This window comes from Rhinolophus ferrumequinum, chromosome 10, assembly GCF_004115265.2.
Source record: "Rhinolophus ferrumequinum isolate MPI-CBG mRhiFer1 chromosome 10, mRhiFer1_v1.p, whole genome shotgun sequence".
NCBI lineage: Eukaryota > Metazoa > Chordata > Mammalia > Chiroptera > Rhinolophidae > Rhinolophus > Rhinolophus ferrumequinum.
Window position 1 is genome coordinate 36,170,539 of NC_046293.1, and position 26,614 is coordinate 36,197,152.

A 26,614-nucleotide genomic window follows, 5' to 3' on the forward strand; every position below is an offset into this window, starting at 1 on the left:
CCAATATGGATCTGTACCTGTGGGAAACAAGGGAACTCTGAAAAAAAAGGCAGAACCACACTGGGATGTTGAAGGACTAAAGAGGGTTTATGCAACAGAAGAAAGGAATCATGGTACCAAAAGACTCCAATATTAAGGGAAGTTGGTAGAAAATTAATTAACCACAGACCAAGAAAAATTAATATAAAATAGTCACCATTTTTCCTGCTCCACTTTTCTGCAGAAGATGAATGTTTTTGATATGGCTGAGTATGAAGAATTTGATTTACAACTCCAAAGCTTCTGATGCTATGAAACCCCCTGAGTCCCTCTGCTCAGGAGGCCAGCCTGACAGGAGACTGTCCTGGATAATGCATGGTGTTACCGGGTCTCAGGCCTCAGGCAATGGAAGAACGAGTTTGTGTTAAGCCTTGTCATTCTCTTCATCCCAAAGACTGCTTCAACACCACTTTCTTCCATTTCAAAAGGGAAGCATAAACGAGGTTGCCGCTCCACATATCATTCCAATTCCTCCCCAAATCTCCTCATTCATGACATTTATATATAAAAAGGCAAGTGACATTGTTAAATAGAAACATCAAAGCATATTGCCACATTTTGTTCCCAACTAAATGCTTTGTTATTGCTTACTTCCCATCACCATTCCCAAAATAATTTCACAGGAGAATTTTTAACATAAGCCTATGTGTTTTTTTTCAGACTACATGTCCTTTGAACCCAAAACTGCTCAGTGGGAACATGCCTGGAATACACGCACAAATAATCTAAAACGGTCTGAAATCCAGGATCCAAGTGGCATTTGGAATTCTAGCCCTCTGAGAATTGTTTACACCTACTTCTCTTGACTAGAAAGCAGCTGAAGGGAAGTTACTCTGAGCAGTAATTGCATGTTTTGTAAAAGCTATGAAAAGTTGCACACAGATGCATTTTACAAAGACCTAGAGGGGTATTCACACTTCTTGGCAGGTGTGTAAGCCTGTGGCTCTGAAAAACCCGGGACAAGAGCCACAGAGGTGGCTCAGGTGGTCTTGAACATGTCTCTATTAGATGAATTTAAACATTCCCTCCACATCTGTATGGCTTGGCAGCAAGTTGCAAACATGTTTCTGTCATTTGAGTCCTTCAAGTGCTGCTATCTTCCCATAAGCCGAAACGAATCCCACAGTCAAACATTGCATGGTGTGTAATCTTCTGAACACCTGCACTCTTCAAATCCTGCCTTTGACTTATGTGAGAGTGTTTGTCACTTCGTTGGCATTGAATGAGACAAACTAGGCATAATTGTGACTGGAAAGGTTCAATAGGAAAACCAAAAAAAGAATAAAAGTAAAGGAATTTCACCTTAATATGGAGCATTAAGAAGCTCCTAGGTCTCAGAGAGTTGGAATGCCTTCACTTAACAGTTGAGGAAAACCAGGCTTGCATTTGGATATTACTTTAACTGAGAAATACTGTTTTGTTACATTAATGTTTGTGCTAATTATTATAATAACCCTGAGTTTATACAAGTAACAAATCAATTGTAATGAGCTGAACAATAGAATCCAGGTAGAATTCTTCCCTATAAATACGTTCCTGTCAGTGCAGTCAAAACACAATGCCAACACACTGCCAGTGTCAGTAAATAACACATTTTAAAACTGGTATGTCCTTTTAATCTCTTAATTGGTTGTGTATGTAGGAAATCAGATGAAAAGCTAAGTCTGTGCCTGCCTGTAGTTATGAAGGGTAGTTACACTTACAGCTGTCTCAAGTTGTCAGTATATTCTTAAATGTCCACCTCTGATTAGGTGTAAAGGTGAAAACTTTTGAGTGTTACCCAAGGGGCCTCAATTTGAATCTTGGAATGTAAACAAAAGGATTTTGTAGTGGATCATATAGTTTCTTTTTAAAAGTGTGGTTGATTGTCTTAAATGTGAATCAATCCCCATTTTTAAAATGGTTTCATAACTGATGCACTTAAGTGCCGAAGAAATAGTTTTCGTTTTAAAACAATGCTACAAACTTAAATATAGTTGACTTTAAGAGTTGTTTGTGTAGAAGATTAAATTGTTCAAAAGCTGCTTTCACATGCAATATCCTATGTAGCACTCATAACCCAGGAAGTAAGTCGAATAGGTAATAGTCTGTTTAAGAGGCTTAGAAAGGTTAAATAATCTCCTGAAAGTCACAATACTAATTAGTCATTAAAGTATTTCTAGAACCCAGATCTCTATGCACCTTGTTTATCACAACACATTTTTTCTTGATAGGATATTTATTCGTTGGGTCATTTGTGATAATTTACGAAGAGTGCTGAGAGAACCCTAGGAGAAATTCTTCTATATTTAGGTTGCTGGCATGTGTTGCTATCTATATAAACACAGCTTTAGAGTCTCTCAGAAATGAACAGAGTTGCTTTTGTTCCACTAACAGAGTGACTAGTGGATAACAGAAGGAGGAGAAATATTACTTAACTTTGGGGATTATTGAATATAAGTACCGAAGTATGTCTGTGCGTGTGTGTGTGTGTGCGTGTGTGTGTATAAGAAAGAGAGAAAGAGTCTAAAGTGATTGCGTAATAACACATTAGAGACCATGATATGATGGAGTGCTGTATGTCTCACAATACATTATGAAGCATCCAGATGCCATAGGTCAATCAAAGTCAGGATGGCTGAAATGTGTGTTAAAGTGTAGGAGATTAAAATATTATGCCTAACACTGTATAATGCATCATGCAAAAAAATCCTTGTAAGTATAAATTAGCTTTACAGTTGAGTATAAAATCTTTCTTTTGGTTATTTATGAAGCTTCATTTTGAACATTGCCTTCACCGACTAACAAGCAAATCAGATCTTGTCATGTGCAAATCTTGTGAAGATTGCAAGGCCAGTATATAATTAGCCTCAAAAGAGTGTGACCAAATTGGGTAAAAAATAAAAACGTTATGAAAAGGAAATAAAAGGACCAAAAAGAGGTCAGGGTGTGGTCAAACCATGGGAACCCTTCAACTTTAAATTTTCCTGACATGCTTATGTTCAAAGTATCTTAGAAAAGTGAAATTATGAAACAAATATTCCTATTCTGCTATCAAAGGGCTGCTATTGTTCATAGATCAAAGAATCTGGTGATGAAGAGATCATACAGCTCTGAGTATGAAAAATATTCAAATTGGGAACAACAAAAAGAGAGCTGGCAGCAGGAGAAAATACGGGTGAGAAGGAGGAAGAACCAAAAGAGCGACTTGCCCCATAACAAGTGCTCAATGTATATCTGCTGAATAACTGAGTAAGGCTGCAATAGCTCTTTTTTCCTTAGACTGGTTCATCAACCCCACACTTCATCAATGACCTATGGTCTTTCCCTCTCACCAGTTATCTTTCTACTCTCAAAATATACAGCAAGATTCCAGTGCTACACATTAGTCTTTGGCTAATCATTATGTACTGCCCTGAAGTCATTTTTGCATTTCCTGTAAGGCACATGTCACCCATTCTCACCACAGAGAGTCTTGCTTGTGAGGTCAGATGGTTCTCACAGATGACACGTACGAGAAAATTCCCAAGTAATTGCTGTTGTTTAAACCCTCTTCAGTGTCAGTCTCCAGAGATGGGATCCTGGTTTCCACAGGGACCATTACATAAGCAAGGTCTGTCAAAGCTTTAGTTAATGAACCCTGTTGAGATCATCGCCCATCAGGGTGGGGTACAAGCAGACCCTGGGTGTGAAGACTTCGAGGGGGAAAACCCAGGAAGTGGTCAGATGACTCAGTGGTGGCACTTTGTTGAGTCAGACCTGAGAACTGATACTGTAATGTTTCAATGTGCAATGGTGGACCAAGTTTCAAAAAAGGTTTTTTTCATGTCTATTGTCTACAAGGCGCTCACTAGATCCTGGGACCACTTACTTCTTGCTTCTACCTTTTCATCATTAAATCATGGAATTTGTTTGTGCCTTCAGAATTACTGTTATGTCCCAGCCAAGATATCTATAAGAAGCTAGCTGCTATATGAAACTGAAATTATCTTCAAACTACCCTCATTATTTATAAATGTATAATTAGTTCAAAAATATTTACTGAGCACCTAGAATGTGTCAGAAATTCTGCTGATAATTAGTTCACATTGAGGCAGTCTGCAACCCATATTCTGCTGAAAACGTTTCAGTTATCATCATATGCCCTTTTTAATTAAGTTGTTACCAGCTTTCTGAGAAGCATCATTAAACAAATATCTTAATCTTGTCACTTGAGTCAAGTTAGTTCCTATGCATCTCATATAGAAAGGAGGAGAAGCAATGGAAAAAAGGGAATAAATCCTTACTAACAGAGCTTACTGAGTATCTCCCAGAATTGAATAAGCAATAAGGAAAGAACTGACAGGGTTGGGGTGGTGAGAATCAAATACCTAAAATACATCCGCTCATCCAAATTGTAAATTGTTAAAACAAAGAGAGCCCTTTCTCATAGAGCCAGTTTTCCCAACATCTGTACTTCTTGGTATGAATCTAGAGCCTTTTGTGATCTTTGTGTCCAGTAAATCTTTCTGAATACTAAAGTGCTCTTTTAAAATGTCTACTTTAGTAAAAGTATTGTTTCAATGAAAACACCAAAACAAAACAAAAAAACACTAGCCCAGAAGTCAGAAGGTCTAAACTCCATAGGTCCCAGGAAATGTTTCTAAAAACAAATATTCTGGGGGTGATTTTTTACTCTGTGGGTAGACAGAATAATGGCCCGCAGAGATGTCTACATCTTAATCCCCAGAACCTGTGAACATTTTACTTTACATGGCAAAAGGAACTTTGCCAATGGGATTAAGTTAAGGATCCTGAGATGAGAAGATTATCTTAAACTATCTCAGTGAGCCTAATGAAATCACAAGTATACTTATAAGAGGGAGACAAAAGGATCTGAGTCAAGAAAGGAGATAGGACAAGACAATCAGAACTTGGAGTAATGAGCTTTAAAGATGGAGAAAGGGGCCCTGAACCAAGGCAAGCAGAGGTCTCCACAAGCTGGAAAAGGCAATGGAGCCTCCAGCAGGAAGGCAGAAACCTTGGTGTTGCCTCCATAAAACTTATTTCAAACCTGACTTTTAGAATTGTAAAATAATAAATTTGTATTGTTTTAAGCCACTGAGTTTGTGGTAATTTGTTACAACAGCAATAGGAAATTGTGTTAGTATATGCCATACCAGAAGTCGAATAGTTGATATCCTTTAATTTCATTAACTTACCAAATATTTCCATGCTAGCTACCACATTTGCTAATACTCTGGGAATTGAGAAAATAAGAGTAAGCTAAATAGACATGGTTTCTGTTCCATTAAGCTTATAATCTAGAAAGCATTAGAGTTGTATTCATTTACAGATGAGAAAACTTACAGATTTATCCAATGCAGAAAATTAAACCAGTTGTTTGTGGAAACAAAACAACTGGTTAACAATTTTTTTCACTTTTTAATAACTTAGGTTGGTTTCCCACTGTGACTCATTCCATTTTTATGTCATAATTAAATAGTATTATAATTGTAACTGTGGTTGTCAGCTTGCCAAGTTCCAACTCTGCCTCTGCTCTCTTTAAAAACTAAGGTCAGAGAAATAAATTGAGAATCTTAAAGGTCTTGTGATTCTTTACTTAATTCTCACAAAGCTCTCTATGTTCATAACCTCAAGGCATGCAAAAGATACCTCTAGAGTTAATGGTAGACTAAGTACAAATAATCTTGAGTAGTCAAGGCTTTTGTTACAAAGAAGTTAGAGACATTGATAATTAAATACAGTACAAAAGGGATGTACAATTTTGTCTTTTTCACATGCAAAAAAAGAGACATTATAATGGATGGAAAGCCTTCTTTTGTCCAACAAGTCTCCAATTGAAGTTGAAGCTTCAGACACCTTCACTTATATAGCTTACATCCAAGGCTCTTGGAGAGTTTCTAGGAATGTGTTCATATGGTCATGAATTTTTGTAAAATTTGACAAAGTAGCTATTAACCAAAGACGTTTTGGTTAGGGCAGCTGTCTCTTTTCACTCCAATTTCCTGTCCTACTTTCCTTCATTCAGATGGTGCTGGTGTGGCCATGGGTGCTTCCCGGATCTGACTCAGCTGAGGTTGGGTTGTGGATGCACGTGGTTTGGTTCCTTGGGATATATTGATGTGGTCTGCAGCACTTTCATGTATAGCTTGAGTCCTGCCAGTCACCTCAGTGTCGTGTTGGGTTCCAGGCTTCCTCCTTCCCACTGTCCTGACTCTCTTGAGTCATCTCTTGGTGTTGTGCCATGAAGATACAGGGTCAGAGGTTCTATCATGGTACAAACATGTCCCACAACATCCAGCACTGGGAGGATGTGGAAAGGAAAGGACAACCAAGGTTTGAATGTATGGAATCTGGAGTCAGAATGTAAATAACTCTGCAACATGTAAATTTGTAATAAGGAAATTGAGTTCTCCTTAATGCTTAGTTATAATTCCTCCTGTGAAGAACACACTTGATAATGTTGTCTATACAACTACAAATGCACTTCACATTTTTCTTTATTGATAGAATTTTATGAAACAGAATTTGTCAGAATTCCTGTGTTTATGTGACACAAACCTATAGTGAGTCTACCAAAAGTGTGTATGTCTGTTTCTAAAGTCACTGATCTTCTGTGCATCTCAAATATTAATTTTTTAAAAAATTAGTTAACCATCCTAAAGAAATAACTGTCTTATTTTTTTTTTTTTAGTTGTCATATGAAAAGGCAATCCAAATTATTAGGGAAAAAATATCGGAAAACAAAGTATTGTGGATATTATCAGGTGGTTTACTAAGAAAAATATTTCATTATTTCAATGGATTTTAGAATATTTGTGGAACTTGTTAGCTTTCTGAAATTGATTATTTCATTTGACTTCATTTCTCATTCTAAATAAATAAATATTTCTAACTTTGTATTCATAATGGTGTATTTTTAAAAGTGGTCCCTCCAAAATGTTTTAAGTTTTAGATCTCATTGAGCCACCCCTGCAGACAGTAAGTCAAAAAAGAGTTGAGGCACTTGATGAGGGAAAGCTCACTGCACGTCCTAATTCATCACTGAGGAACCAGGATCTGATGTATTTAAACTCTAGAGTCAGACGGCGGGGGTTCAAAGTGGTAATTTTGCCACTTACTGTCTGACCTTAGGGCCAGCCACTTACTTTTGCTAAGCTTCAGTTTCCTCATCTGTAAGCAAAGTACGGAAATAATGTTTACCTCAGAGGGCTGTTGTAGGAATCAAATGGCATAATGAATGTAAAGTGCTCCGCACAATGCTGGGAAAATATTAAGTGCTCGATACAAGATAGTTATTATTTTTCTGTTAAAAAAACCAAACACTAAATCTGACATTTATCTCAAAGAAATGGTATAATGGAGGAAATAATTAAGTAGCATCAGAAGAAGAAGACTAGAATTGAAATGCACCATGTTCATAAGAGTGGGGATCAATAATGTCTGAAAATGCTCATCTATTTGGTCCAGGTCTCGGCACTTGGTATGTGTGTGTGTGTATACACGTATGTATCTGATGGGGGCGGGTGGGCACAGACAGGGGAAAGGCCAGGAAGAAGAACAGCAGCTGGCATGCCTGGGATGCCAAGCCCTCTACCTGCTGCCCAACTCCTGCTGCCCTTTGTGTGGGCATCTGTTCTGATGTCCTGCACCTCACCTCCCGCGGTCTTGTCATTTGAAGACAGAAATATGCAAGCTGGCCTGTGCTCAGTGCTGTGCTAAGTCCCAAAGCAGGTGCCAGCCCGTGGCCTCATCTCCTCTACTCAACCGAGGTTGGCACAGAAACCTCCACACAGCATCCCATCCTCCAACCCTGAGTGTGCTCCAACCTTCTCAGAGACGTAGACAAAACAATGCCCTCAAGAAGCTGCTACTGGTGTTAAGAAGGAAATGGGCAGAACAGAAGAGATGTACAGTTTGGGCCAAGAGGAGCATCAGCAACGATAGTGAGATTTCTTACTCTTTCTAGGAAATAGAATAGAAACTAAGATTTTTATCAAATAATTCCAATAATTTTGTTTCATCACTAGGTTTACTACTTTTGAGAACACAGGTCACTTGAAGTTCAAAACACAGAATTTGTGAACTAAACAGAAATGTGTTCTTGGTACTACATGCATAATGATTAATGGTGTTCTTACGATTGCTTCATTTAATCCTCCCAGCAGTCTTCCAGGTTGGAATTTCAGGCTTAGTGTCCACAATTTATCTATTAGGGAACCAGTGCTCTGAGATGTTAATGGAGTCATCTAAGATTGCCCAGTAGAGACCAGTCACCTTGCTTCCCACAAAGAACACACATAAACATGTGAATAAATACTTTGACTATGAACACAGCCTTTATGTATGTGAGAGTATATAAATAGTGGCGAAATAATAACTTGTTTCTTCCTCTGGCATTTCTCTTTCCCTTTCACTACCTAGAGCAGAGAATCAATCTCTAGCTACTGGCGCAGAAGGGCCACAGGAGGGGGCAGAACACATTCTTTGTTCTTCCTATTCCTGGTTTCCAAGAGCCCAATGCTTAGGAGAATATTGATGATGCAGGATATAGGCCAACTAGTGAAGAAAACACAAAGGCAAAAAGATTTTCCTTCTAGTCTTCAAAACAGTTTCCTTTGGATTGTAAGGAGCAGAGACAAAGGCAACAAGCTAGCCCTGACGGGACAGTGGCTGAGAATGTCTAAGCAGAGCCCAAGAGAGAAACCATAATCCTGGACAGGGAATTAGAATTCAGGTGTATGGGATAAAGAGTAGCTTAGCAAAGATTCTCATGGTCTTAGCATGCTTGGGAAGCAGCGGCAAGTTCCTGTCCCCACAGGTGTCAGAGAACCAGCAGGGTATCCACAGGCTGGAAAGTGCCATATTGACAGACAGTCAACAGTTTCTCCGTGGCAGTCTGTGTGGAGCACATCCCACCCCACACAGGGCCTTAGAGTTTATCATGACCTTCAAACACTTACCACAACTGTAAGAAGGAAGCATCCCACCGAAAGTTCCGAAATTAAGTTGTCTGCTATGCCAGTGGAATGATGTCTGAAAGTAGAAATTAAGTTGAATTTTAGAAAAACAAATGAGAGCTTGCACACCTAAAGTTGTAGCCTGGATTTAAACCCACCATTTTATCTTAAAAAAAAAAAAAAAAAAAAAGGAAAACATAACTGCAGTGGCAGATGTATACATTTATTTGGAACTGTAGTTGTTACAGTTGAATGTGTCAGATGCTGTTTCTCCAAAACAATCAAGAGATATTTTTTCATCCCTTTATCTGATGCCTATGAAAGTTTAAAACCAAGAAAAAGCCATCAGATATAATCACTTGAGCTCTCCCTCTGGTGAAACCTCTTATAAAACAGACTTAAATGCTATCCACTGTAGAGATCTCAGATACCTAAAATTTAGTGCATTCCAATGTAGACACTGCATACTGGGGAACTTATCTCAAAAGCAGAACTGACATCTAGAAAATATAGGGTACTCAGAACTTTTTCTGTCTGTCCTTTAGGCATTCCGAACTCAAAGCTTCCTAATCCCAATGACAGAAAACAGATTTCTTTGGAAAGGAAAACAGATACAAATTATCAGTTAAGATTGCGTTGCACGTGTATTATCAGTTAATTTTCTTTTTTTTCATGATTTGCCTCCATTAAAACTCAGCTATTTTTTTCTCAAAATTACTCTGGTAAAATTACTGTTTTTCCTCACAAATAGATATTGAATAGAGTTATACATACAAGACTATTGCATGTTGATCCCATTTACTGTCTCATTTTCTTGCTCCCCAAACAAACACGTCTTTAGTTTTCATGCATCTGTGGCTTTGCTCCTGCTCTCTCCACCAGCAGTGCCTTTCTCTTCACTTGGTCCTGGGTAAATTTGCCTTCCTCTGCAAAATCCTTTTTAGGTTCCCTCAGTAGTCCCTCACTCCGCTTTGCTCCCGTCTCATTTCACACAAGACTGTGGCAGTACATAGAGGGATCCACTCCTACGTTGGACCCTGTACTTCCTGTCCCCAAAAGTTTGCTGCCTGAAACATTCTTCCCCAGATAATTATACAGTTCACTTCTGTACCTGCTCCAGATCTCTTTGCAAAGTTTACCTTCTTAGAGAGGCCATCTCTGACTATTCACATTAAAAGTATAACTATTCTCAATCCTCTCTGCTGGCCCTTTTTCGCTTATTTTTTCTCGTAAGCACATTTCATTATTAAACATACTATGCTTTTCACTCATCTTATTTATTTAGTTCATTGTTTGTCTTCCCCACTGTAATTTAAGATTTTTGGCTATTATATTCACTATTCACCTGGCACACAGGAAACGCTCAATATTTCTCAAGTGAATGAATGAATGTAATTCAATACGAATCCACTTATATGTGTTCTACTCATTCTTGCATGTTCTTTAGCACTTACCACAGGACTGGGTATGCACAAACATTTATCAAAGAAAATAGTAAATGGAGAAAATGAATTAAGTGTGCCTTTCTTACAATTGAGGTATGATGGAAATTTTACCCTAATGCATAACATATATTTGTAATGCTATAAAATAACAATATTTCCTGGACAATGGGGACAGATATTTCTCACCAGCAAACAGAGTGATAAAAAGTATCCATAAATTATTCTGATAATACTGAGTATTTGAATACTTTTTCAACAAGGCAAGTCATGAAATTGCATAGCAAATATTCATCGAATGTCTAGTATTTATCAGGCAGTATGATAGGCATGAGGAATTATTCAAAGTCAAATAATTTAAATTCAGTTCCAAAATAGACTGAAACAATAGAAAAGTTTGAAGAGTTTTACTTGAATATCTTGATTTGTGAAAAATGCATCTCACTCTAGAAATTCAAATACACTGGCTGCAAGTGAGAAAACGTAAAACTATAAAGTGAAATTCAAAACTTTAATAAAAGAGTAGAATCTAAAATAGAGCAGCAGCTAAAGCAGAAATCAACCAAATGAAACTGAATTACACAAGAAGGCCATGCCACCTTGTGGGTATTGGGAGTATTTTACCATCTTAGATGTATATCTGGAAAAAGAGGGACCAATTAGAGAGGGAGTAATTAGAAAATTTTTCAACAATATTTTTATGGTAGGTAAAACACATGGTACCTATTTTTTGGTGCTGAAACTATTGGAAGCATTTTTTTTTTGCCAAAATACAATATATCTTGAACCACTTTGATGAAAGAAATAAATTGCTGGCTATGAGGATATAATGCTTTAAAACAAAGATTATCTTCTTTATAAATGACCTTGAGCATTTATTTAAAGATGCAGGCATACACTCTTTTTGTTTGTTTGTTTGTCTGAACAAAAGATGTAGGTTGTTCAGACAAAAAACAAAGTTTTCAAACAGTCAATAAAATCAACAACACATATACTCTGATGTAATGTCCTAAAGAGTAACCAGAAATTTTAATGCCTGTGTAAATTTGGACCAATACATAGCTTAAATTTTAATTAAAGCTATTATGTAATGAGAAACATGAATTTTCAGAAACAATAAACATATTAGCCATGAGGCTACAAAACATATCCATTGCTTATAGGTAAATCTATCGCTATGTTGAGATCATAATTTGGGGAAAGAAATAACATTTGTGCAGGCTAATAGGTGTAGGAAGTAACATAAGGCTTTCTAGATGGTAAGAAATGCAATTAATTTTTCTTGTAGGAAGAATTGTCCCTGGTCTCAAATTAGAATCTTAGAATCATAAACTTTAATACTGGAAAGTACCTTCAATGAGGCACAGGGACCAATGAATCATTCTAATGAATCCTTAGGTGACTAAATCACTTCATTTCTTGTTATCCTTTATTTGAGAAATTACCAAAAATCAACACAGAAAAACTCTCTTATTGACAAAGTATAAAAAATAACTAGAGCAGTGTAACTAGTATAATTGAATACTATCTGGAAAAGGTTTTAGAGATGATTGAATCCAGAGTTTCCAAAAGATATTTGTTATACAGGCATATCTCATTTTATTGCTTTTCACTTTATCATGCTTTGTAGATATTGAATTTTTTTACAAATTGAAGGTTTGTGGCAATCGTGAATCAAGCAAGTGTATTGGTGCCATTTTTCCAAAAGTGTTTGCTCGCTTCATGTTTCTGTGTCACATTTCGGTAAGTCCTGCAATATTCCAAACTTTTTTATTACTATATTTTTTATGGTGATCTGTGATCTTTGATATCATGGTTGTAATTACCTTGGAGTACCATGAATCAAGCCCATATAAGATGATGAACTTAATCAATAAATGTTGTGCACATTCTGACTGCTCCACTGACGGGCCGTTCCTGTATCTCTCTCCCTCTCCTCTTGCCTCTCTATTCTCTGAGACACAACAATATTTGAAATTAGGCCAATCAATAACCTTACAACAGCCTCTAAGTGTTCAAGTGAAAGGAAGAGTCACACGTCTCTCTCTTAAAATCAAAAGTTAGAAATGATTAAGCTTAGTGAGAAAGGCATGTCGCAAGCTGAGATAAGCTAGGCCTCTAGCGCCAAAGTTAGCCAAGTTGTGAACGCAAAGGAAAAGTTCTTGAAGGAAAATAAAAGTGGTACTCCAGTGAAAAAACACATGATAAAAAAGCAAAACAGCCTTACTGTTGATATGAAGAAAGTTTTAGTGGTCTAGATAGATCAAACTAGTCACAACAATCCCTTAAATCAAAACCTAATCCAGAGCAAAGCCATAACTCTCTTCAATTCTACAAAGGCTGAGAAAGGTGAGGAAGCTTCAGAAGAAAAATTTGAAGATAGGAGAGATTGGTGCATGAGGTTTAAGGTAAGAAGCCATCTCCATAACATAAAAGTAGAAGGTGAAGCAGCAAGTGCTGATATAGAAGCTGCAGCAAGTTATCCGGAAGATCTAGCTAAGATAATTAATGAAGATGGCTACACTAAACAACAGATTTTCAATGTAGATGAAACAGCCTGATATTGGAAGAAGATACTATCTAGGATTTTCATCACTAGAGAGGGGAAGTCAATGACTGTCTTCAAAGCTTCAAAAGACAGGCTGACTCTTTTTTTAGAGGCTAATGCAGCTTGAGACTTTGCTCATTTACCATTCCAGAAATCTTAGGGCCCTTAAAGAATTACATTAAATCTACACTGGCTGTAATCTATAAATGGAACAACAAAACATGGATGACAATACATCTGTTCAACAACATGGCTTACTGAATATTTAAGTATTTTTGAGATCTGCTCAAAAAAAAAAAAAGATTCCTTTCAAAATATTGCTGCTTGTTGACAATGCACATGGTCACCAAGAGCTCTGATGGAGATGTACAGCAAGATTCATGTTTTTTTAATGGCTGCTAACACAATATCTATTCAGTCAAAGAGTAATTTTGACTTTTAAGTCTTATTAATTAAAAAAATACATTTCATAAAGCTATAGCGTCCATAGATAGTGATTCCTCTGATGGATCTGGGTGAAGTAAATTGAAAGTGTTCTGGAAAGAATTCACCATTCTAAATGATATTTAAAACATTCACGATTCATAGGTAGAGGTCAAAATATCAACATTAGCAGGAGTTTGGAAGAAGTTCATTCCAACCCTCACGTATGACTTTAAGGGGTTCAAGACTTTAGTGGAGGAAGTAACTGCAGATGTGGTAGAAATAGTAAAAGAACTAGAATTAGAAGTGGAACCTGAACCTGTGCCTGAATTGCTGCAATCTCCTGATAAAACTTTAATGGATGAGGAGTTACTTCCTATGAGTGAGTAAAGAAAGTGGTTTCTTTAGATGGAATCGATTCCTGGTGAAGATACTGTGAAGATTGTTGAAATGACAATGAAGGACTTAGAATATTACCTAAAATCAGTTGATAAAGCACCAGAAGAGTTTGAGGATTGACTCCAATTTTGAAAGAAGTTTTACTTTGGGTAAAATGCTGTCAACAGCATTGAATGCTACAGAGAAATTGTCTTTGAAAGAAGTCAATCAATGCAGCAAACTTTATTACTGTCTTATTTTAAGATATTGTCACAGGCACTCCGACCTTCAGCAACCACCACCCTGATTAGTCAGCAGCCATTCACATTGAGGCAAGACCCTCCACCAGCAAAAATATTATGATTCGCTGAAGGTTCAGATGATGATTAGCATTTTTTAGTTATAAAGTTTTTTTTAATTTATTTAATTTAAAATATACACATTGTTTTTTTTAGACGTAATATTATTGCACACTTAATAGATCACAGTACAATGCAAATATAACTTTTGTATGCACTGGGAAACCAAAAAATTTGTGTGACTCACTTTATTTCGATATTCAATTGTGGTGATCTGGAACTAACCCCCATTATCTCCAACATACGCTTGTACTCTTCCAAAAGATATTAAGATGCATCACTAAAAATTTTTTTTTGGAAAATACTACACTAAAGTTAATCTAGGGTCTTTAACTGCAGAGTCTTTCACAGCCCATAATATACTAAGGTAAATTTGGAAGGCATAGTATGTAGCATTTACCAACTTATTTTAATTTATTTTTATTTTGCAGACAATTTCTCAAGTCTAAATACAAATTTTGAGAATTCTGATCTAAGCCAATTCCTTATTTTATACAGAATAAAACTGATACCATATTGATATACAATTTGCTCAACATAATAAAACTAAAAAATGGCAGAGACAGGACTGGGTTTCAGCTTATCCTAAAACCAAAATTCAGTGATTTGTTCTTTGCATGATGTGACACTGCATTCATTCTTCCCAAATTGTCATAATTCAACATTACTGCTCTGAAAAAGAAAATGTGTTAAGAAAAAAAAAAGTTTGCTACAAATCTTTTTTCACAATTTCATGTTGTTTTATACAATCATTGACCACCAAAAGATCCAACACTTCCAACTCAGCCCCACCCCTAAAGCTGTGACTTCCCAAAATGACATCTTTGTGGTTTCCTCAAAGTGAGACCACCAGATAAGAATAGTAATACAAATTAGTTTGATTAGCTACAGTGTTTCTGCCTCTCTTGAGCTCAAACCCAGATGTATAGTCAAATTGGTTGGTTTTAAAATGTTCATTTTGAGAAAGTGTCCCTGACTATAAATGAAATGATTCAAATATTTAGAGAGAAATTTTCATGCTTACTCAGTGATGTGAAAAACCATGACATTTACCAAAAATAGGTATTCATATGCTCTAGCTCTTTCATGTGGAGTAGATAGAAGGGGAAGACGTGGGGGCTGTGGGGTTGAACGCAGCGAAGGCATGTTTTTCTCAAGAACATGGAACAAAGGGATAAATGAGTTCAATGACAGTTCTTTGGCCATTGAGGCATTAGCCTGGGAGTCCAAAACTCATATGCAAATGGCTCCAGGATGTCTTGATGGAGATTTAAAAAAGGCTCTCCAGCGTTCTGCTGTCCTGTTCTGGGGAAAACATACATTCAGCTCTACTTAATAAAGCAACCTTTACTGTTTTCAATTGACCAACACTTATATTGCTCCTTAGCAAACAAGGAACCCTGCACTTGAGAAATAATTTAAACTACCAATGATACAGAACCCTGGGAACCAGTAACATAACCTCAATGTAAGGCCACAAAACACCTATTTTCAGGATAGACTCCTATTCACAGATACAATTTGTCCCTTTGAGGCATCCTTACTTCCTCCTCTAGTTCCCTGTATGTTTAGACTAAAGGAAATCAAAATTACATGGGCAACCCTGAAAAAAAGAAGCTAAATAAAGAGGAGGTTTAAAGCTCTCATCTGGACAAATTGGGCCCTAAAACCCTGCTATTGAGGAAAAGTTTGTGGTTTTGTTTTGTCATCTTAATAGAATGCATTAAGTGGACAATTGCTCAGTTTTCAAAGTATGTTTTTAGAGCTCTTATCATCCCAACTTTTATAAAAATGGTGAAAAATACAGAAAGGAGAAGTACTGAATATTAAACTTTTCTTCAGCCCACTGTCTGATTCTCTTAAGGTCTGTGCTGATATTTTTAGGCTTTGAGCACATATAAAACTTCATGGCTGTTTTAATATACATACAGGCTTGAAACAGATGAAAGCTTCCATCTGAATGATATAGATTCCTACTCCCACACACAGTACTCAGACAAAACACATGAAACTAAGTTTAACTACTCCAGAGGAAAAACAGCTAATTCAATCCTGCCAGGATCTGAAGCTGAGATTCTAAAGATTTTTAGGCTTTTCAAATCTGTTCTTTAGCTTTTTAACATATTCCCCTCTGTTAGGAGCTCTCACATGGACTCAGTCCCAGGACCTATCTGGTGTCTAAATAGTGAGTCTTCATTATTCAGCCTGGATGCAGTCCTGGGGGTCATGATAAACAATAAAATGCTAAGTAAATGAGCAGAGAAGTTTGCTCTCTGGTAGAAGAAGGCAAGGTCTTTTAGGGAGGATTAATTTCCGTTCCTGGTTCAATGACAAATCTGTGAACAAATGAACAACATGACAATGAAGAATAAGGACTTTCTATCCATATGTAGTCAAATCACATAGGAAAGACAGGGACAGACTTTTATATTAAGAACTTATTATATTCTATGTACAAGGATTTTTTTTTTAGATACCTTGTTTAATTTTATCCCAGGAGACCTCATAAATTCACTCAGAAGTAAGTTTTCTCTCCTCTGTTTATACAGAAAAACAACAAAACAAAAACACAAAGGCTCAGGGTTTACATAACTTGCTCAAGTTTACATAGTAACTAGGAGTGTCAGAATTTGAAAGACTCAAAGCCAGTTAGTCCTATAGGACTAACTCAATTTACTCAGCAATGGAAAATTCCCTATAATCAATGCAACTACAGTGACCATAAAATCTACCTATACAGCAAAACACGTGATTGTTCTACACTTAGCCGTTATCCAAATCTTGCACAATATTTTCAGCTATTGGGAAGTCCTCTCTGAATGGAAACATGTATATGTTAGAGGTCTCAGGATGAGGAGAAATGTGTTGCTCCTTTTCATTAGTAAGACAAAATTTTATCACGTTTCTTCTTTTTCCTTCAGCGTTCCTAAGGTATAATTGACAAATTATCAAATTCCTTAAGAGGAAAATAAAACTGTCAGATTGCCACTACTATCCCACAGATCCAACTCAATATTTCCAATGCAAAAAATCTACAGATTTCACTTTTTTTGTGATGTTCAGTGGCTCTTTGCAATCGAAGGAATACACTGAAATGGATTGAGTCCAGGCCCATTCACTAAAATACTATGATTTTGTCTCCCTCATTACGAAGATTGACAGTTCATGCCAATGTGCCATGCGAGAACTTTAAGAAGAAATCTCAGTGCATATTTTTACAAATCTGTAATCTTAATTTAACACTTGATAAACTGCTAAATATATTGTTTATTGAAATGTGCTTTCCAACTATCAAAAAAAACAAAAACCAAAAAAACCTCAATCATAAATATTTCCAAAGCTTATTTTCCTGTGCTATTGTTTTCAGTTGGGCCTATAATCAGGAAACAAGGGCTTCTTGTAGTTGCTCTATTTCCCCTTCCTTCTAAATATAAGAACACAATTCTCTATGGGTCTATTATATTTCTGCACATCTTAAAAGAGAAGCATTGACTGATCTTTGTTCTAGACTATCTTTATAAGGAAGCTTTATCACAAACAGGCTTTGAATATAGAGACAGTGTCTCTCCACAGAGCACAGAGCAGTTTAACAACTGTGGAAGATGGAAATTGTGTCTCCCTCTGGCACAAAGAGCAGGTATGCACACTGACTATTATAAAATATTCTTATTCCCAAGTTCAGAACTCCTCTCCTGGAACATGACGCACTGTGTGTGCAGGTGTCATTTGGCCTTCTGCACATCAACCTGTACAAATTGAAACTAGAAGAATTAGCACAAAAATGGTGATACTCTACTTCTATTGCTGTGAGTAACAACTTGTTCTTTATCTCTGATCCAGGAGTCTTGTGTCTTCTATCAGCACCTATGATACTGTTGTAGGCTAACTTGTTTGTTGGCAGGTGCAACAAAATCTCAGATCCTTCATATGTTTGGCAGTTTTAGAGATGAGGATAGGATGCTGACTGAGACATGGCTTCATGGAAGAGTAAAGGTTGGATGGTCTCAAAGGCCAATTAAAGGGACTTGAAAGAGTCTACGCAATCAGTAGTGAATATGTTGGCCAAACTAAATGGTGTACCAGGCAATAAGTGTCCCTACCCTTTATTGTCTGTTAATGAAGAGGCATGTAGAAAGTAGTTGAAGGTTGAATACAGGAAATAGTTCAAAGACAGCTGCCTAAGCACTGCTCTGATTGTTGCTAATTCTCCTCTAGATATGTGGGGTGGGGCAGGAGAGCGGACAACTTCCTTTCCAATCTGGCAGTCGCATCAGGTCCCTCGCATTGTAACAGACAGCACTAAATTCATCCCTGTGGACCCCCTTTCAAACAAGACCTGCAGAGACATATACCTATACTGAGCACGAAAGGAGGATGTTTTTGACCATGTAGGTAGAGACAGGCACATCATTAAAACTTGGCCTGATAGCTTAGGACATAAGGGGGAGGGGGGCGTAATACTTGTTAATGAAGAAGGGCAACAGTCTGATGCCTCACACTCTGTTATTGCACCAACCTTAAATCTATTTGGAGATGAACTCTGAGTAAAGTTCTCAGGGATTTTTTGTGATAGATCCTGGCTGATTAAAGGGAACTTTGAACTTTTCAGGGAAATCTCCCTGAGACAGACTCCCAGGAGAATTTGGTTCTCTTTGCCCTGGTTGGCTTTACAGTGCTGTTGAAGGTGACCCAATGGAGAGTGAGAAACTAACCCAAAGAAATATACATAAATTCTTGTGATCAGTATTTTTGCCCTGGAAAGCTCCTCTAGCCAGAATTTAAGATGTTTTCATGGTAACAGCCAGTAGTTTCCCCAGAGTAAGATGGATCCTTAAGGAAAGTCGATGCTGTGCAAGTCCATCCTGAATCACCCAGAGAATACAAACCTTGCAGCCCCCAGCTGGAAAACAATATGTATGTGGTTTCAGAGTCAAGAGATCCTCACATTTGAAATAGAAGTTACCAGTAATTATGGCCTTGCCACCTGACATAGGGCTTTTGATATAGAAAAACAAGAGAAATTTGTTTGGTGGAACTGTAAGCTCAGTATAATAAAAATAATGTTTCCCTCCAGAACAAAGACCATAAATATTTACTACCCATTATAAAAGCACCAAGTTCTTTATGTGCGGGCTCTTTCCTACAACACAGTGCACTGACCTGAAGGTGTTATCTAGCACTTTGCATCATTCTGTGGCAACTGAGGCTCAGGGAACTGATGTAAAAATGCTGATGCTCTGGCTTCTGTTGTTGCTGTGAGTATTAAACTGTCCTTTGTCTCTGAATCAAGAGTCTTGTGTCTTCTACCAGTATCCATGGGACTATGACAGGCTAATTTGTTAGATTGCAAGGAAACTCATAGGTCCTTCACAGTTCTTGATGCCAGACAAATTTCTGACCTTCTGCAAGGATTTGAGAATTTGAATGGATGTATGCTTTATGTGTGTTTTTTTTCTGTTGTTTAGAAAAACATTTAAGATGGAAGCATTTCATGAAGATAAGTAAAATGCCAAGGGAAAAAAATGACAGTGAAATCCAGCTCTTCTCTTGAAGTTAGATTTCAAACTTTTATTTTTCTATTGCCTGAAAACCCACCATTGATAATATCAGACATTTTCAACTAAACTATCCCACTATGAAGAATTTAATTTTTCTAAAGCAAGGACTTCTGTTTGGTTAATATGAAAGTTTTGTGGATATAAGATTTTCCCACTACTATAGTTACATAAACCTCAGACATGTTGCCAGAGTCACCTACAAAATCAAATATAAAACTGGTGTGAAAGAAAATCTAAGTTCTATTTCTCTTTCTTGACGAGTTCCTCAACTAGAAGATGATGGGAGTGGACTAAATCTCTAAGGCACATTCCAACTCCTACAGTCTAAGATTCTTACATGATAAAGAGAGAAGGATAAACTAAAAAGTTCAGTTGTTTGTATAAAGCAAATCTTAATGAGGCAGGTCTAAGGTTATGTCCACACAATGTCATCTAATCAGTTGAAAAGTGAACATTTCAGCCAAACCTTAGATTTGCTATTACATAGTAGACCAATGGCACTGCAAAAAAAATACTAACAAAAATCCCTATTCTGCACTCAAAAAAAAAAAAAAAAAAAAAGCAAAAAAAATAACTGTATGTGTAGATATGACCTAAGAACTCTTTGAGATTTCTCAAGTCCCACAATCTTCTTTCCAATAATAAACAATACCCCAACAAATTCCCTTCTAGTATGCAGACACTGTGGATACCAAGTGGCATTTCCTCTGGATACTTTTCCCTGGGGAGGCCTTTGAACTTCAGCCTTTTGGAGTTTCATAATATTGAGTTAATCTCATTAAATGCTAAGGTTTGTGCAGACTTTATTTTAACTCCTTTATTTTACAGATGAGAAAACTGAGGCTCAAAGCCTTGTTTGCTACTCTGCACCAGCACCAATTCTGGTGATGGTGGCTACAACATTTTTATCTCTTTAAGATAATTTCTTTAGAAAACATGAAGTGCTTTATGTTTCTCCTGCTTAGGATAGGAGTCCAAACTACCAAACCTATTTCAAAAGAAAAAAAGTCTTTTTCTATAAAGACTAGAAAGGATATGTTGCAGTGGAGAAGAATAATGTAGAAAGAGGAAGTATGATAAAGACACAGCGTTTTTTTTAAGATTTTGATAAATTTCTCATCAAGTGATTTGTCATTTGTTGAGCTGAAGGCAATAGACGTATAATATGAAACTCCTCTAGGTTCCACATTTGATTTAAAGTAAACCAAAATGGACTTTAAAAAATAAGATCCTAAAGGGATACTTTGTTCTTTTTCTGTGAAGTGAATCCAAAACCAACAACAACAAAAATGAAACTGCTAAAGGATGGAATGTCTTAATCTGGATTAGTTTGGTCGCTGTTTAATTCAATTTAATTTAACTCAACAAACTTTTATTAAATATATGATATACATAAGGCATTATCATTTTTTTCCCTTCTCATTATTATGTATCTGCAAAGTTTAGAATTTAGTTAAATGGGAGGTGACAGGGTGTGGAAATTAGAGTTCAGGATTATATTTGGCCCTTAAAATCTAAACTCTTTGTACTTTCTTGACTGGCTAGTTCCTAACAAGGAAGTGATGTTGGGAAAAGTATCTGGCAACACCAAATGAAAGGCAATGATATTGCTTAAATTATATTACTTATATCTTACTGAGCTAATGAGCTCTGCCTCTTTAATATTTCAATGGAATTAATATGTATGTACGTGTGTGGTGGTAGTGGGCTGGCCCATTCCCTTGGTTGCCTCAGTGCAATGGTTCAAAAGCTATATCTAAATGATTTAAAGAGGGCTATGATAATCACTTCATGTTAATTTATGCAGAAAATCCTTCAAGATGGTTTAATGTAAATATCCCCACCTTGATATGACAAAAGTGCAAATTATCTTCCCACTTTAACTCATCTCAAAGAGGGGGTAACTTTAAAGTTTATGACGAAAAATTTAACCCAAACATGACTAAGGCTGGCAAACTTACATTCCAATCATTGTAACTTTGGGTTTATAAACATAAACAACAAAGGCCAAAAAAGGAAATATTACATTTCTTTTAGTTCCAAATTTGCAAAATTGATGTTAATCTTCTATATAAATTTTTGATTCATTAATATAGGTGAGCAAGGATTGCCATGAGGTTATTGTATTAGAGTTTTGCATTTAACTATTAACTCCCTAGAGAAATATTATTTTTTTAAATAAAATAAATTGTTTAGTACTTTGTTTCCCCTAAGATGTTCAAAAACTCTATGGATATTGGTTAATTAAAACTTACCACATCATTGAGGTACAGGAAGACCTAAGAAGTAGGGCCCTCATTTAAGACATGGTGAAAAAGAGAACCTGAAAATGATGATTCAGTAGGTCCAACAATAAGCAGATGGCATAGTTCAGAGATGCTCATGAACAAAGGAAGAGAAGCCTCAGAGTTCCCTACCCCGGGACACTGATATCCACATCCAAGTATCCACCCCTTGTGTCATTGCCACAGATTCAAGAGTTCAAGTTGGTGTGAGGGCATATGGAGGACACTTTATTTGCAATGAGTTCTTAACAATCTGGTCCTTTCTAGCACAGAACATAATGACAGAGGAAATTTAACTCCAATCTTGCAGCACTCCCAACCAACTTGACACAATGTTCTTTGGGTGCGCCACATTCTACAGATGGAGGACCCAGTCAAGACAGTGGTGCACTTTTGGTAAAAGGCTTTCTACGCTATTTGTTTGGTACTAGCGTTATTTGCGCATATGGCATCATTTAAAAAAACTGTGGCATCAGATAAACAAGTCAAATCTTGGTTCTCTCCTCTACTAGTTTTGTGATATGGAAAGAGTTATTAGACCCAAAGCAAATTCGGTTTTCTTATCTGAAAAACTGGGATAATAAAAGTCATGTCACAGGATTATTATTAGGATTAAATGGTAAAATATAACACATTTTTGGAATTTAATGAACTCAAAAATGTTATTTTCCGGGGCGGCTGGATGGCTCAGTTGGTTAGAGCACAAGCTCTGAACAACAGGGTTGCTCATTCGATTCCCACGTGGGCCAGTGAGCTGCCCCCTCCACAACTAGATTGAAGATAATGAGCTGGCGCTGAGCTTCTGGAGGGGTGCCGGATGGCTCAGTTTGTTAGAGAGCAAGCTCTCAACAACAAGGTTGCCAGTTCAATTCCTGCATGAGATAGTGGGCTGCGCCCCCTGCAACTACATTGAAAGACAACGACTTGGAGCAGATGGGCCCTGGAGAAACACACTGTTCCCCAATGAAAAAAAAATGTTATTTTCCTTCCAAAATAAGATGTTTCTGTGGCAGGTGTGTGTGTGTGTGTGTGTGTGTGTGTGTGTGTGTGTTGGGGTGGGGGGAAGGATTGCGTTTTTGTAACGGGTTTGTTGTTTGCAATTGAATCCAAATTTATCTGTGGAAGATCCCACATAGAACTCTGCTCAGTTCAAAAGTCAAAAACTAGTCCAGATCATTAGAAATGCAAGGTAACTCAACTTGAAATTTTCTTTGTTAATATTATTAATTGAGAGGTTATCATTAAGCCGTATGACTCAGTTCAACTGGAGCTCAAATGAAGAAGAAGCTGCGTGATTCTACCTAGGATTCAACATCTAATACCCAAAGTCAAGTTAAGAAACACCTCACAAGAGATGAAGCATTAAGTGGAAATCACTGACCCTGTAGAACTAGCTCTTTTTGGCAACGAAGGGAAAAGATGCTACTCACCGAAGTATCTAGACCCAGAAGGGCTGTTACTGTCAGTCACCACTGTCTCAAATGGACTTTGTGTTTTCAGTTAAAATTATTTTTGTACATCACTACACTGCCATAGCTCACCTGGTTTTTCCATGTCTCCATGGAAAGAATCTTTTGATTAGAAAGAAAGTACTCCCAAAATCTTTTTGCCTTTACCAGATCGAAAACGAAACACAATTATTATGGGAAGCAATGGGGAGCCTTGAGAAGGAATCAAACCTTTAATTTTTTTTAACTTTCACATAAATCTCGATTTGGAGGTTCTTACAGGGATTAGAGGTACTTGAAAATTGCGTGGGGAAATGTAGAATTCCTAAACTGACAAGAAGTATATACTCCTTACCAAAACTTTGTTCAGGAAAATGAAAACCAATACTGAAATTTATCAAACATCTAGCAGGATGATTCTGATTGCCACTAACCCAAACATAAATTTTTTTTAATTACCCCATAATTAATATTCTTTTTTCAGGATGGGTGATCAAACTAAATGAAATAATTGTTTGGGTTCAGATTGCAAAATATTTCAATGTTCTGATACAGTTCTGGTTTATTAGTTAAAAAAAAAGAAAGAAAGAAAGAAATCTCAGGAGTTTAGGTCTGGCCCAAACAAGTTCCCCAGGTTTTCTTTGAAATAGTTTAAGTTCAGTTTACAATTCAGTTAAAAACAAAAACAAACAGCAACAATAAAGTCAGGTTCATATCAGGTTTAGCAAACCTTGTATTTTCTTATGGTTTGGGATTGAAAGGCGTGTTTAGGTCAAATCTTGGCTTCAGAGGCCTGAGAGTTTCACTGGGATGGGCACATCCCAGAAGAGACAGCAAGCTGAATTTTAGGAAGTGCCTCTTAAGCAAGGGATGTAAAGGGGAGTGGTAGTCTGCTTTGTGAGAAGGAAAAGAAGTGCCCTAGTCCTCTGCGTTTCAACTTAAGAAGTCATTGTACCTTGAAACTTGAGCTCCTGGCAGGTGAACCAATAGATGGTGGGGGCTGGGTAAAGGAGGAGGGAAGATGGTTAATGACCTCCTGCACAGATCCATTTCTCCTCTTTACAATTTCTCCCACTTTACTCAAGGCCAGTCTCCCAAGAAGCATAGCCATTTCTGCTGCCAAGAAGTCTTTCCCACCCCACCACTTCTTCCTCGCCTAACTCAACATAAATGGTACTTCTCAGACAGACTTCCCTGACCTCCACTTTTGAAATGAGATTCCCATATATGGGATTTCCATGTTGTGAGAGACACACTCGTGTCTCTCTTTATTTTCCTTTCATTGCCTTTATTAGAACTGTAATTATACAAATGCTTATGTGGTTATTGCTCATGGTTGGTTTCCTTCATTTGCTCCTGGAAGTTAAGAAAAATTAGTGTGTTTTAATCCTCTATTTCCAGCCCTGAAGCAGAGGGTTTGGTACGTAGGAAATGCCCAAAAAATAAGTGTCGAGTAGACAGCTCTCTGATTGCAAATGTCAATTCTATCCATTAATTGCCTTTCCCATCTTCAAGTCCTGTTTACATTCTTAATACCCTTAGATGGGTTACATCTTTAGCAGTTAGCAGAAATAATAAAAGCTATCAATTACCGAGGACTGAATACATGCTGGCTATGGAACAAAACCATCAGAGACATTATTTCCTGTAATCTCCTCAACACTGTGAAGTATATAAAATCATTATTTCCAGGTTCTAGGTGAAGAAATCAAGGCTGGATTAAGCCTTAGGGGCAAGGCCAATCTTTGGTGTGGAGTAGAAAAGGGGGGTTTGTGAGGAGTGTGGCAAGAAATCTCAAAGAGATATAGTGAAGGTAGGAGTGTGCCAACGAACAGTTCCTAGGTCATAATCCCGTCAGAATCAGCCCTGTCTATTCTACTTAATAGCATTGCACGGCGCATATGTGTTGCTGCTATCTGCAGCATTAGACAAATATTCGATAGTTGAATCCCATTTCCTGGTGCTCAAAGGAATGAGAAAATAGCAGATCAAAGGAGAATGCTGAAAAGAGATTTGACTCTGTGGCCCTTATTGTTTAACATCTATTAAATATGTTCCTTCCCTCTGTGTCTATAAAATTATGGCTAAGACATGGGTGGTCAGAATAGATAAGTCTCTGGCCCTCTTCCAACCCTGTGATTCGACAATTTTATGTCGCCGTAATAATTTCCCCTATGCTCTGTCAATGGGCTCTAACTTCCTTCAGATTGAAGATTTATCTGGCAACTGAAGTGGGTCCTGACAACATTTAAAATGCCTAAACTGATGGTATCTGAAAGATACTTTTTAACCTCTATTTACCACCAAGATAAATAAGTATGAGTTTGGCAATTAAAAAGTTATTGAGGTCTGTTTTGACAACCACACTTTTCCGTCATCTCATTCCTAATCTTGCAGCCGTGATGAGAAGCAGCTCCTCTGGAGTTTGTCAGGTAACACTTTAACTCTTCAGTGATAACTGGTAAGCATACAAGTTTGCAGAACATACCTCTGTCCTGTACCTCAGCATCTCCTTCCTCCTCGTCTCTTTATTTCTGTCATTTCTAGGATTCTGCAAAACTGCATTGATAAGGCGCTGTTTGATAGTGCCTTGACAATTATATACGTATTTTGTTGTATGATAACTTTTTAAGAGTTCTGTTAGTGAATGTAGATTAAGAAGTGTCTCACAGGGTTTTAACTAATCAGATTGTAAATATTTGGGCATAACTTGAAATTGTTCAATTAGAGATCGATTTGAGGCATAAAGACATCTGAGGAATAATGATGGTACATTTAAATGTTTGTGTGGAGGTAGATGTGTTCTCTTTGGGCAAGACCTGTAACTCCTGGATTTTCCAATTGGTATGAAAATAAAGTGAGGACAATAATTACCTTGTTCAGGTGATGATGTACCTGGAAGTAAGGAGATCCCAAGGCTCCTCTACTTCCATCTCAATCCACTTAGCTTTCCCCACAGGGAAATAGGAAATCATAAAGTGCTCTTCCTTGGGCCATATGACAATCTCTCCCCTCTCGTTTTGCAGTGTTTTTGGTCTTATAAACCTCTACTTATTTTAAAATGATGCATTTTAGTAAAAGAGGAAAAAGAAAGGAAGTGATAAAAATACAAAGATATTACATCATCATATCTAATTTTATATGAACTTTGAGGAAACAAATCTACAAATGTGCCAAAGGAAAAGGTTAACG

At 37.1% G+C, this 26,614-nt stretch overlaps 1 pseudogene; it reads left to right on the top strand.

The window, feature by feature from the left end:
• Window positions 1-14,162, top strand: part of LOC117028775 (tigger transposable element-derived protein 1-like) — a 121,590-nt pseudogene extending 107,428 nt beyond the window's left edge.
• The last annotated feature ends 12,452 nt before the right edge of the window (window positions 14,163-26,614 follow it).